Source organism: Pogoniulus pusillus, chromosome 26 (assembly GCF_015220805.1).
Source record: "Pogoniulus pusillus isolate bPogPus1 chromosome 26, bPogPus1.pri, whole genome shotgun sequence".
Classification (NCBI taxonomy): Eukaryota; Metazoa; Chordata; class Aves; order Piciformes; family Lybiidae; genus Pogoniulus; species Pogoniulus pusillus.
Genome location: NC_087289.1, coordinates 18,829,648 through 18,842,458, shown reverse-complemented (window position 1 = coordinate 18,842,458; position 12,811 = coordinate 18,829,648). Strand labels below are relative to the sequence as shown.

Below are 12,811 nucleotides of genomic sequence, written 5' to 3'. Positions count from 1 at the left end.
GGTAAATGTCCTTCTGTTCCCACTTCATAAACTAAGGAAAAAGAACAGTAACATTCTAGAAGGCCAAGTAACAGCCTCTGCCAGACCACCTCACTTCATTTGCTTGGGAAGCAAGTGCCAGAAAGGAACACCGAGTCTTTTTGGCCAGATGCAGGTGTTTAGCAGTCTGGAGAATGGGTGGAGGGGGTTGTCAGGAGGGGGCACAGGACACTGCTCTTCTCTCCTCTGAGTAGTTATCACAGAGTTCCCCATCCTGTTCAGTTTGTCTTCTGCTGTGGTCTCTGCAAGAAGCTCACACCCCTGTGTGTCTGCTGGTCCCTGCTAGAGCTGCACACCCTACTAAATCAGCCCACTGTGTGTGTGCCTGGTGCTTTGGGAACACAAAGAGTCATGTGAAGAAGAGCCATGTGGAGATTGCAAAAGCCATTTGCTAAAGGGGACAGCAGAACTGAGTCAGCCTCCACACTGTCAGTGTGGCCAAGCACACTCAGACAGCAATGTTCTCCAAAGTCAGCTCCACACTGTCAGTGTGGCCAAGCACACTCAGACAGCAATGTTCTCCAAAGTCAGCTCCACACTGTCAGTGTGGCCAAGCACACTCAGACAGCAATGCTCCAAAGTCAGCTCCACACTGTCAGTGTGGCCAAGCACACTCAACAGCAATGCTCCAAAGTCAGCTCCACACTGTCAATGTGGCCAAGCACACTCAACAGCAATGCTCCAAAGTCAGCTCCACACTGTCAGTGTGGCCGAGCACACTCAGACAGCAATGCTCCAAAGTCAGCTCCACACTGTCAGTGTGGCCGAGCACACTCAGACAGCAACGCTCCAAAGTCAGCTCCACACTGTCAGTGTGGCCAAGCACACTCAGACAGCAACGCTCCAAAGTCAGCTCCACACTGTCAGTGTGGCCAAGCACACTCAGACAGCAACGCTCCAAAGTCAGCTCCACACTGTCAGTGTGGCCAAGCACACTCAGACAGCAACGCTCCAAAGTCAGCTCCACACTGTCAGTGTGGTCAAGCACACTCAGACAGCAACGCTCCAAAGTCAGCTCCACACTGTCAGTGTGGCCAAGCACACTCAGACAGCAACGCTCCAAAGTCAGCTCCACACTGTCAGTGTGGCCGAGCACACTCAGACAGCAACGCTCCAAAGTCAGCTCCACACTGTCAGTGTGGCCAAGCACACTCAGACAGCAACGCTCCAAAGTCAGCTCCACACTGTCAGTGTGGCCGAGCACACTCAGACAGCAACGCTCCAAAGTCAGCTCCACACTGTCAGTGTGGCCAAGCACACTCAGACAGCAACGCTCCAAAGTCAGCTCCACACTGTCAGTGTGGCCAAGCACACTCAGACAGCAACGCTCCAAAGTCAGCTCCACACTGTCAGTGTGGCCAAGCACACTCAGACAGCAACGCTCCAAAGTCAGCTCCACACTGTCAGTGTGGCCAAGCACACTCAGACAGCAACGCTCCAAAGTCAGCTCCACACTGTCAGTGTGGCCAAGCACACTCAGACAGCAACGCTTCAAAGTCAGCTCCACACTGTCAATGTGGCCAAGCACACTCAGACAGCAATGCTCCAAAGTCAGCTCCACACTGTCAGTGTGGCCAAGCACACTCAGACAGCAATGTTTTCCAAAGCAAGAGAAACACCAGTCCAGTTGTCCAGTGTCAGCATAGAACAAAACTCTGAGGAACCTCCCTGTGACCATACTTCATGCAGACCTCATCATGACTTCATTCATGCAGCAGTTCTACTCGAGATGAAGGTCTGACTTCCAGGAAGCACAGACAGGACAGAGCCTCCACACCAGGGGATGCCCTCAGAAGCAGAGCTCTTCACTCTAGGCCCTGGAGGGCTGTACCATGCTTCTGACCTAAGAAGCCTCTCCTGGTGGGTTTCCAGGTGCAGGAGAGAGCAGGCACATATCAGTACTGTAAGCTTTTTCCCCCCCATGGCTAGGAGAAGCTGGAAGAGTGGCAGGATCATGATGGTGGAACAGCCTTACAGCTCATTGAAAGTTCCTGCTGGGACATTCCTCCTTATGCCACACAGCAGAGGACGTCCAACAAGCCACAACATCTCCCCAGGCCACACAAAGGAACCTGGATCATTTTCAGTGCATAGCACAACATGATCCCAACCCTCCTGATGACTGTGCACGTTGATGTAACATGAACAGTAATTTTGCTTTGATTTGTAAGTTGGCAAGGTAAGTTCTTCAAGCAAGTACATTTTAGTGGAGCAACAGCATTTCAGGGTACCTTTGTTCACCAGCAGTTCACCCAAGTTCAATTTAATTATTATCACTCCTTCACATGATAGATTTTATTTGCACAAGCAGTGTCCTAACGTGAGGTCCCACTCAAGTCATCAAACCTTTGCTGCAGAGCATGAAGGCAAAAGGCAGCTGCACTTCCAGGCGAGGCAGAACAGCCCAGAGGTGGTACTCTCTTTCCACACCTTTGGATAAGTCACTTGTGTGCACTTCTGTACCCCAGTGGTCAGTACAAAGGTGCTCTTCTGGAGGTGCAGGACGCTTACCAACTCCACCAAGGTGCCAGCAATGGGTAGTCAGAAAGAAGGAACAAAAACTGCTCCTCAAATCTATGAACATTCTTAAAGAAATAGCTGCTGTGACCTTGAAATCCAGAGCCTGACGTGGCTGGGGGACGGGGCTGGCTGGCAGACTAACCCCACACACCCTGTCCTCTGGGGGTGAATCAGTCCTGTGTAGGGAACAAGCAAGCAGCACAGCATCCTCAGGGTGGTTGTGGAATTAACTCCTGTGCACTCACTGCTACACTTAACCTCTGTTTTCCAAGTATCTCACCTGACTCAGGTCTCAAAGTACAGAAGGATGTGAGAGCCCTACCACCCCTCAGGTGCTGGACACTGCCATCTCTCTGGGGAGCTGCAGCCATCCATGTCCCAGCAGAGGACACCAGGAAATGCCCATTTCCACAATCCACAGCTTATTTACCCTAAAACTGCTAATAAGAGTGCCTTCATTTCATTAAACACAAAGTCCATCAATCACTTACCTGTTCTCTATAGTGGCCAACAGTAGGTACACAAAGAAACAGCTAAGTGAGGACAAACATCTATTTCTCTTCCAGTAAATGCACACAGCTTGCAAAAAGCTGTGTCATCAGCTGTACCAGTGCCAATCCTCTGCACATTTGTTTAATTGCTTCTTGAAACCACTCACATTTCCCAAACAGCCTGAGACAATGAGTTCTGCAGTCACATTCCCTGGCTTCACATCAGCCAACCTGACTGCCCCAACAGTAACCCTGCTGCCTGCACATCGTTCATGGTTGCCCCACCTTGCCTAGGTGGGGGCTGTGCAAGGTGACCTTTAAAGGTCCCTTCCAACCCAAGCCATTCTATAATTCTAACAGCCTCTTTTCCCCACTCATTGCTTCTCCAGGCTGCATTCCACTTGTTCCAGTCCCTCCTGGCACAGCAGCTTCTCCATACCTTCAAGTCTCTCGGTCAAGTTGCCCAGCACCGACTGCAGTCCGAGAATGTCCCTCGAAGCAGTCACACCAGGACACTGCTGCTGCACATGCTCAGGCACCAATATAGCAATGGGGCTGCTCTGGTCTCCTTCCAAAACTTTCTCCTTTTCTATTTTCCTTCCCGACCATTTCTAAGCCCTGAGCTCTAAGCTGTCAGTAATGGCTTCGGGATATTTTGCAAGCAGCATTGACTCACTGTCTGCTATCCTCAGCACAGGGCAGAGGGCAGGAAGAAAATACAACTGGAGAGCAATATCTTGCCCCTGCCAGCACAGGCTTTCCTTGCTGTCGTGTTGCCCAGCCACCCAGGATCACAGGATCTCTCTGCAGCTGCTTTCTCTGGTCTGGGCAGCCCTCTGAAGACAAACCAGTCATAGAATCATAGAATCATAGAATCAGTCAGGGTTGGAAGGGACCACAAGGATCAGCCAGTTCCAACCCCCCTGCCATGCCCAGGGACACCCTACCCTAGAGCAGGCTGCACACAGTCTCACCCAGCCTGGCCTTAAACACCCCTAGGGATGGGGCCCCAACCACCTCCCTGGGCAACTCATTCCAGCCTCTCACCACTCTCATGCTCAACAACTTCCTCCTCACATCCAGCCTGAACCTGCCCATCTCCAGCTTCGCTCCATAAGTCAAGACTATAACCTAGTCCTTACTCCTCTCCTTTGCAGATCCATTGTTGCTGCTCAATGATGGAGATCCCAGAGCAAATCCCTGTGGGACTCCTGTCATGTTGTGAAACTGACTGCTTAGTTTCCTACCAGCCAGGTAGTCACTAATCCAGGACAGGAACTGCCTCACCCCACAGCAGCTTAAAGGGTGTATTTTCTTTCCTGATGGTTTTGGTGAGTAATATCATCAAAAACCTGACAACTCAAGTGTGCTGCCTCCTCCTCTTCAGGTTCACTAACTTCTGAAAGTGAAGGAAGAGGAAACAGGCAGCTAGATTTGAGATGTGACTCTTCTGCAAACAGGTGATGAGACTTCTCCATGAAGTCTTACGTATCCTACACAGGTTGGTTGGTTTTATTATGTTTACTGGTCTAAAGTAATGGGTCCCACTAGTGTCTCTCTGAAATGCAATTGTGTCAAACAACATATTTCCTTTCATTAATGTTTTCAGAGATGCAGTGCTAGGGGATGGGCACATGCAGGGACTGCATCCTCCTGCTCTATAACACCTCTCCTTGGTCCCTCCACTCAGACAACAGCATCATTCACTTGCAGTGCTCTCGCCTCTGAAGTATGCACAAAGAGCTTTTGACTTTGGCAACCTGTCAGTCCTTTTTTGGGCTACCATGGTATTGGAACCTGGAGCATTTACACTTCTTTCCAGGTTCCTTCACTGACCCATTTCCATCTGTACCCACAACTGTGCTATGCCTAAACACAAAGCAGCAAACCTTTGTTGACAGCTTTTGTTGATGCATTTTTGAATGTTTTTCTGCTCTCTACATGAGCATTTCCTACTTCAACAACACAGTTTTGTTCCCTTTTAGTGCATTAATTGATTCATAGAATTCTTTTGGGTTGGAAATGACTGCCAAGATCATCTAGTTCTAATCCTGCTGCTATGGGCAGGGACACATTCCACATTACCAGGTTGCTTAAGGCCTCACCCAACATGGCCTTGAACACCTCCAGGGATGGGGCATCCACAAGGTCCTTGAGCAACCTGTGCCAGTGTCTCATCACCACCACTGCAAAGAATTTCTTTCCAATATTTACTCTCAATCTACCCTCAAGCTCCAACCCATTCCCTCTCATCCTATCACTACAAGACCTTCTAAAAAGCCCCTTCCTAGCTTGTACAGTTCTGGGCTCCTTCATTCAAGAGAGATGTTGAGGTGCTGGAAGGTGTCCAGAGAAGGGCGGCAAGGCTGGGGAGGGTCCTGGAGCACAGCCCTGTGAGGAGAGGCTGAGGGAGCTGGGGGTGTGCAGCCTGCAGCAGAGGAGGCTCAGGGCAGAGCTCATTGCTGTCTGCAGCTGCCTGCAGGGAGGCTGTAGCCAGGTGGGGTTGGGCTCTTCTGCCAGGCACCCAGCAATAGAAGAAGGGGACACAGTCTCAAGCTGTGCCATGGGAGGTCTAGGCTGGATGTTAGGAGGAAGTTGTTGTCAGAGAGAGTGATTGGCATTGGAATGGGCTGCCCAGGGAGGTGGTGGAGTCACCGTCCCTGGAGGTGTTGAAGCCAAGCCTGGCTGGGGCACTTAGTGCCATGGTCTGGTTGATTGGACAGGACTGGGCAACAGGTTGGCCTGGCTGATCTTGGAGGTCTCTTCCAACCTGCTTGATTCTATGGTATGCCTAAAGAGGAAAGATGTGGAAGTGATCATGAATTCCTCCAAATAAAATAACATGCTCAAGAGAAGTGAAAAGGAGGGGAAAAAAACTTACCCAGGATTAGAGAAGTAAACTTGAATCTGCATCTGCTCTTAAAATTCCCTGTTTCTGTCCTAAGCCTTTATAGGATTAAACAAGTTATGACCATGCCAGTTTTCCAATAAAGAAGCTGCACTTCTGGTTTGATGGAACAAGTAGGTGAAACTCATTTGGCCAAGATAAAGATCTGTCCCTCTGGGGTTGAGTTTCAGAAAGTCTCTCTGATGCTTTATTTAGCCTGGCTCTGTGTGCTTGAGTTCTGTAAATACACAGATGGGGAAGACTTGCTTCTAGCAGTTCTTGGGTGTCTTCCAACACATCCCTGCGCCGTGAAAACAAAACATCTGGTGAGCCATCACAGTATCACAGTGTCACAGTATCACCAAGGTTGGAAGAGACCTCACAGATCATCAAGTCCAACCCTTTACCACAGAGCTCAAGGCCAGACCATGGCACCAAGTGCCACGTCCAGTCCTGCCTTGAACAGCTCCAGGGACGGCGACTCCACCACCTCCCCGGGCAGCCCATTCCAGTGTCCAATGACTCTCTCAGGGAAGAACTTTCTCCTCACCCCCAGCCTAAATCTCCCCTGGCACAGCCTGAGGCTGTGTCCTCTTGTTCTGGTGCTGGCCACCTGAGAGAAGAGAGCAACCTCCTCCTGGCCACAACCACCCCTCAGGTAGTTGTAGACAGCAATAAGGTCTGCCCTGAGCCTCCTCTTCTCCAGGCTAACCAATCCCAGCTCCCTCAGCCTCTCCTCGTAGGGCTGTGCTCAAGGCCTCTCCCCAGCCTTGTTGCCCTTCTCTGGACACGCTCAAGCATCTCAATGTCTCTCCTAAACTGGGGGGCCCAGAACTGAACACAGTACTCAAGGTGTGCACTAACCAGTGCAGAGTACAGGGGCAGAATGACCTCCCTGCTCCTGCTGGCCACACCATTCCTGATGCAGGCCAGGATGCCACTGGCTCTCTTGGCCACCTGGGCACACTGCTGGCTCATGTTCAGCCATACACATAACCAAGTGCTTCCTACACCACCAATCACAACCCAAAACGTGAATGACAAAAAGAAGGGTTTCAGTGAGGAAGATGGTCACATTTCAGATGATCTGTTGAGAAGCTGCATTCAGTCACTTGTTAATTAAATAAATCATTCCCTTAGTTCTTCCTGCATCCAAAAAAAAAAAACCCTCAAACCCAAACCCAACTCTGTGTGCTAGTTTGAGCCTAGCCTGAATGCTTTGGTGAGAAGAATTAGATTACAGGCTGTGCAAAGGAACCAATGCTGATGGCTGCTGCACTCATAGGCTTGCTCAGATGGATAAGAACGACATAAATATAGGTAAGGGAGTCACTCTCTGTCTCTTGGGGCTGCATGAACTTCTCTCTCCAACCCATCTGCTTCCTAACCCCCCTCGCCGACCCTCCAAACTCACCTTAAGGGTAAGGCAAAGTCTGGGGCAAGGTAGAGGGGTGGAAAGAAGGTGGAAGAGTGGTTGGGAGCCCCTCCTGGGGACTCAGGTTGCTGGGGGGCTGTTGTCTTTCTGTATTACCTTTAACTTCTATATTTTTGTACATTTCTGTCTCTGTTGTAACTGTCTGCTTGTATATTGTGCTAAGCTGTAACTTATTTGAGCTTCATTCAACTTCCAGATCGACTGAGCCTAGTCTGGGTGATTTTCCCAAGTGTGGGGAACACCCAAACCATCACACTCTGCATGCACCAAAGACAACATGCACAGTCCTCCAGGAGAATAGGGGAGGCAGATCTTGTGGGGAGGCACAGGGGAAGGTTTAAGTATGTGTTTCATTTTGGTTTAACATGTCAACAAGCACTGAGATTTAATAAAGAGAGAAGCCTTCATTTCTTCCATGTCAGCCCATTATTCCCCCTCTTCTCTGAGGTCCCACGTTGGTTTTGGAGGGTGGCTCTATACCACAGCACGCTGCCTCCCCTCTGTCCTAATCAAAAAGCAGTGGGTTTGCTTTTGCTCACCACAGATGCCCTGCCAGGCACCCACAGATCTGTACGGCCACCAAGACCCAAGGCAAGAGGCAACTTGCACTGCTGGAGTTTTCCATCTCTAGCTTCTGACATCCTGTCAAGATGCCTGCACAGCTCTGGCCCAGAACCAGCCCATACCAGGGCATGGTCTTAAACAAAGTGCATGTTTGAAGCTGTTGAAGTTCATCTCTAATAAACCACTTTGTGTTTGCAAGTACAACATATGCAATGACAAGGCTGCTCCAGGGCGTTTGAACAAGGTAACCCAAGCAGTGAAGGACATGCCAGCAGTTCCAGCTGCAGCAAGGAGCAGTATGCCTCAGCTACAGAAGGCTGAGGAGCAGCCTTCCCAAGTGAGCCTTGGTGGTTGTTGTGGTCCTGTCCAGACATGCAAGTGTGGGGACCATCTTTAACGACATACTGAGAGAGGCAGGGAGGGTCTTCCTGTGGCTTTGCCTACGTGTTCAGGGACTGGCATTAGCAGAGGGACAGCCTTCAGCTTCAACAAGTGTATCAGACGATTGCTCTTTGCTCCAACACCATTAGGAAAGCAGCTAACACGGAAAAGCAGATTGTGTGCTTCTACAAAGCCACAAGCTCCAACCCTTGTGCCAGACCAGCAGTCACAGTCCCTGATCCTGCTGGCTAAGGAAGAAACTGGCCACAGCAGGATCCTTTGCAGATGCATGTCAGTGGAATTTACCTCCTAGGATCAGAAAAAAGCACTATGGCTGCATGCCATGGTGGAGAGCACCAGCTGTGTTTCTCCTTTGCTGGGCTGCTCACCCAAAGGGACAGCATGTTTATGAGCTTCAGAACAGGACCAAGTCCTCTGATGGTGGGATCAGCATCTCTGCATTACAAAACTCTGCTTCCCACCCCACAGACAGATAGTCCTCGTTACCAGTAACGGCCAGGAAGGACACCCAACCCATGTGGGGTGACACTGGGCCCCAGACAAGCCCCAGGCTTTGGCAATGTGTTCCCATGCAGGTTTGGTGAGCCAGCCATCAAGGGAGCTTCCAGAGTGCAATTCAACACAGAAGCCTTGGGAGTCTCACTAAGTTATTCAGAAGGCCCTGCTGGTAACAAACCCCTTCAACTTCTAAAGCTGCCAATTTTGTGTTCAAATTGAAGCAAGAAAACTCATCATACTGTGCATGTGTGGCACCAGTTCCCCAGACCACAGCTCTCCTCCCACAGCCAGACCCCTCAGCACCCAACCTTCCCAGGTCATTTAAGTCATTTTGACCTGGACAGGCTGCAGAGGTGGGCACAAGCCAATCTCAGGGGGTTCAACAAGAACAAGGGCAAGGTCCTGCAGCTGGGTCAAGACAATCCCAAGCACAAATCCAGGCTGGGCAGTGAGTGGCTGGAGAGCAGCCCTGAAGAGAGGGACTTGGGTGTGCTGCTGGACCAGAAGCTCAACAGGAGCCAGCAGTGTGCACTTGCAGCCCAGAAAGCCAAGCAGAGCCTGGGCTGCATCAGCAGCAGTGTGGCCAGCAGGGCCAGGGAGGTGATTCTCCCCCTCTGCTGTGCTCTGCTGAGATCCCACCTGGAGTACTGCATCCAGCTCTGGAGCCCCCATTACAAGAGGGATGTGGAGATGCTGGAGCAGGGCCAGGAGGATGCTGTGAGCACAGACTGAAAGAGTTGGGGCTGTGCAGGCTGGAGCAGAGGAGGCTCCCAGGTGACCTTCTTGTGGCCTTCCAGGATCTGAAGAGGGCTACAGAAAAGCTGGGGAGGGACTTTTCAGGATCACTGGGAGGAATGGAGCAAAACTGGAGATGGGGGAGAGTCAGAGTGAAGGTGAGGAGGAAGTTGTTGAGCATGAGAGTGGTGAGAGGCTGGAATGGGTTGCCCAGGGAGGTGGTTGAGGCCCCATGGCTGGAGGTGTTTGAGGCCAGGCTGGCTGAGGCTGTGTGCAGCCTGCTCTAGGGTAGGGTGTCCCTGAGCATGGCAGGGGGGTTGGAACTGGCTGCTCCTTGTGGTCCCTTCCAACCCTGACTGATTCTATGATTCTGATTCTATCTGGAGAAAGGAAGCTCAGGGGTCTAAGACCTCACTCTGTACAACTACCAGAAAGGAAGTTGGGTCAAAGCGGGGATTAGTCTGTTCCCACAAGTAACAGGACAAAAGGAGCAGCCTGGTGTTGTGCCAGGGGAGGGTTAGGCTGGACATGAGGAAAAATGTAACTGAAGTGGTTGTGGAGCCCTGGAGCAGGCTGCCCAGCAAGTGATGGCCAATGCTGGAGATACTCAAAAGCTGTGTAGATGTGGTACTGAGGGACATGGTTGAGAGGTTAGCTGGCAGTGCCAAGTTAACAATGTGACACTTGACAGTTTTAAAGGTCTCTTCCAAGCAAAACAATTCTATGATTTTATGGCTTTACAAGGCAGGCCTTTGTTATCAGCTCTGCATTATCATAATCATTCTCACGCTGAAGCCAACAGTAAAGATTATTCCCCCAGCTTTAAAGCCAGGATGTGGTCACTCAGAACTACTTACTTTTCACAGAGCATGACAGCTTTTAGCCAAACAAATTACTCCATGTGCCCTCCCACTCCTGTGTCTGCATGGCATTTAGCCTGAGAAACAAGAGGCAGCCACTCTTTATTTGAAATCAGCGGCAGGTGACACGTCAACAGTTCATGCCTCTGCAAACACCACTGGGCACCAAGACATGCAATGAGTATTCCATGGCCCCAGGACAATAAACAGACTTTGTGCCAGCTGCAGCAACAGTACCCTTCTGGACTGTATTTCTCTGACACCAGTCTCCTGCACGGGGGTGCAGTGTATTTCCATCACCTCAAGGACATTGCAAGAGCACCTGACAACTTATTTACAGAAGAACATAATTCATAGAAACAAGCAGGTTGGAAGAGACCTCCAAGATCATCCAGCCCAACCTAGCACCCAGCCCTATCCAATCAACCAGACCATGGCACTAAGTGCCCCAGCCAGGCTTGGCTTCAACACCTCCAGGGATGATGACTCCACCACCTCCCTGGGCAGCCCATTCCAATGCCAATCACTCTCTCTGCCAACAACTTCCTCCTAACATCCAGCCGAGACCTCCCCTAACACAGCTTCAGGCTGTGTCCCCTTGTTCTGTGGCTGCTTGCCTGGTAGAAGAGCCTAACCCCACCTGGCTACAGCCTCCCTTCAGGGAGCTGCAGACAGCAATGAGGTCTGCCCTGAGCCTCCTCTGCTGCAGGCTGCACACTCCCAGCTCCCTCAGCCTCTCCTCACAGGGCTGTGCTCCAGGCCCCTTCCCAGCTTTGTTGCCCTTCTCTGGACACCTTCCAGCACCTCAACATCTCTCTTGAATTGAAGAGCCCAGAACTGGACACAGCACTCAAGGTGTGGCCTGAGCAGTGCTGAGCACAGGGGCACAAGAACCTCCCTTGTCCTGCTGGCCACACTGCTCCTGAGCCAGCCCAGGATGCCATTGGCTCTGCTGCCCACCTGGGCACACTGCTGCCTCATCTTCAGCTACTCTCTACCAGCACCTTCAGGTCCTTCTCTTCCTGGCTGCTCTCAGCCACCCAGCCTGTAGTGCTGCTTGGGGTTGTTGTGGCCAAAGTGTAGAACCCTGCACTTGTCCTTGCTACATCTTATCCCCTTGGCCTCTGCCCACCCATCCAGCCTGGCCATGTGCCTCTGCAGGGTTCTCCTACCCTTCAACAGCTCCACACCTGGTCCTTGCTTGGTGTCATCTGCAGACTTACTGATGGTCCAGATCAGGGCTCCTCAAAGTGCAGCCCTTGGGCTGGATCTGGCCCCCCAGGGTCCTCAGTCCGTTCCGTTGGTATTTACAGAAGCCCCACACGCCCCCGCCGGGCCTGGGGGGAACCAAGCAGCCCCTTACTGCCGCTCAATCCACGCCGGCCTCCGCAGCCCCCAGCACCCGCCGGGACTGGGCTGGAACCAGCGCCTCGTCCTCGACCTGTCCCGCCATGGGCCACCCCTCAGCTACGAACTGCACCACCGCTGCCCCATCCTCCTCCTCCTGCTCCTCATTGGCACTCGACCAAAGCAATGATGTTCCTGATTCTGCACAACTCCTCGTTCTCATGCGTGGGACAAGTCCCAGAGGAGCTTGCTACACTGAAAAGCTTCAAAGGAACAACTACAGGAGAGGATATCTGAGAGGAAGTTTGCCAAGCTATGAACGATTTGGAGCTGGACTGGGGCAAACTGTTCAGTGTGACAGCTGATGGTGCTCCCAGCACGGTGGGGTCCATGGAAGCAGTGGTTGCAGCATTAACAGGGAGATGGACAAACACAACCATTCACATCCAATAGCCACACACTGCACCATCCACCAAGCACTGTCTTGTAAATCACTGCAGCTGGACTCTGCCGTGGAAATTGTGGTTTCTTGTGTTAACTTCCTTAGAGCTCATGCACTACACCACAGACAGTCTCAGGAATTTGTCTGAGCTAAACGTTGCCTATGGAGGTATTCTGCACCACACAGAAGTCTGTTGGCTGAGTCGAGGGAGAGCTTTGAAATGATTTTATGACTGACTTCCACAGGTTTGTGATTTTATGCTTTGTAAAAACAAAGAAGTACCAGAGCCCAAAGATGCAGAATGGAAATGGCACCTTGTGTTTCTGCCAGATGTAACAGAGCTGCTCAACAATTTCAGTGTCCAACTTCAAGGAGAGGGGCAGCTCATCTGTGATATGTATTCACACCTGAAAGTCAAATTAGACCTGCTCATTAACCAAGTAAAGGAGGAAAACTTCTGCCATCTCCCCACAACTCAAAGCCTGTCTGCAGAAAAGCCAGCAGTTGCATTCCCACACAAAACATGTATGGGTGTACTAAAAATGTTGCAAAAGGAGCTTCAAACTAGAGTCAAAGAGCTTGGTCTCCATG

The 12,811-nt window shown here is 51.2% G+C and overlaps 1 protein-coding gene across 4 annotated transcripts in view; it reads right to left on the bottom strand.

The window, feature by feature from the left end:
- Positions 1-12,811, bottom strand: part of ST6GAL1 (ST6 beta-galactoside alpha-2,6-sialyltransferase 1) — a 64,053-nt gene that overhangs the window by 21,452 nt on the left and 29,790 nt on the right. The window lies entirely within an intron of this gene.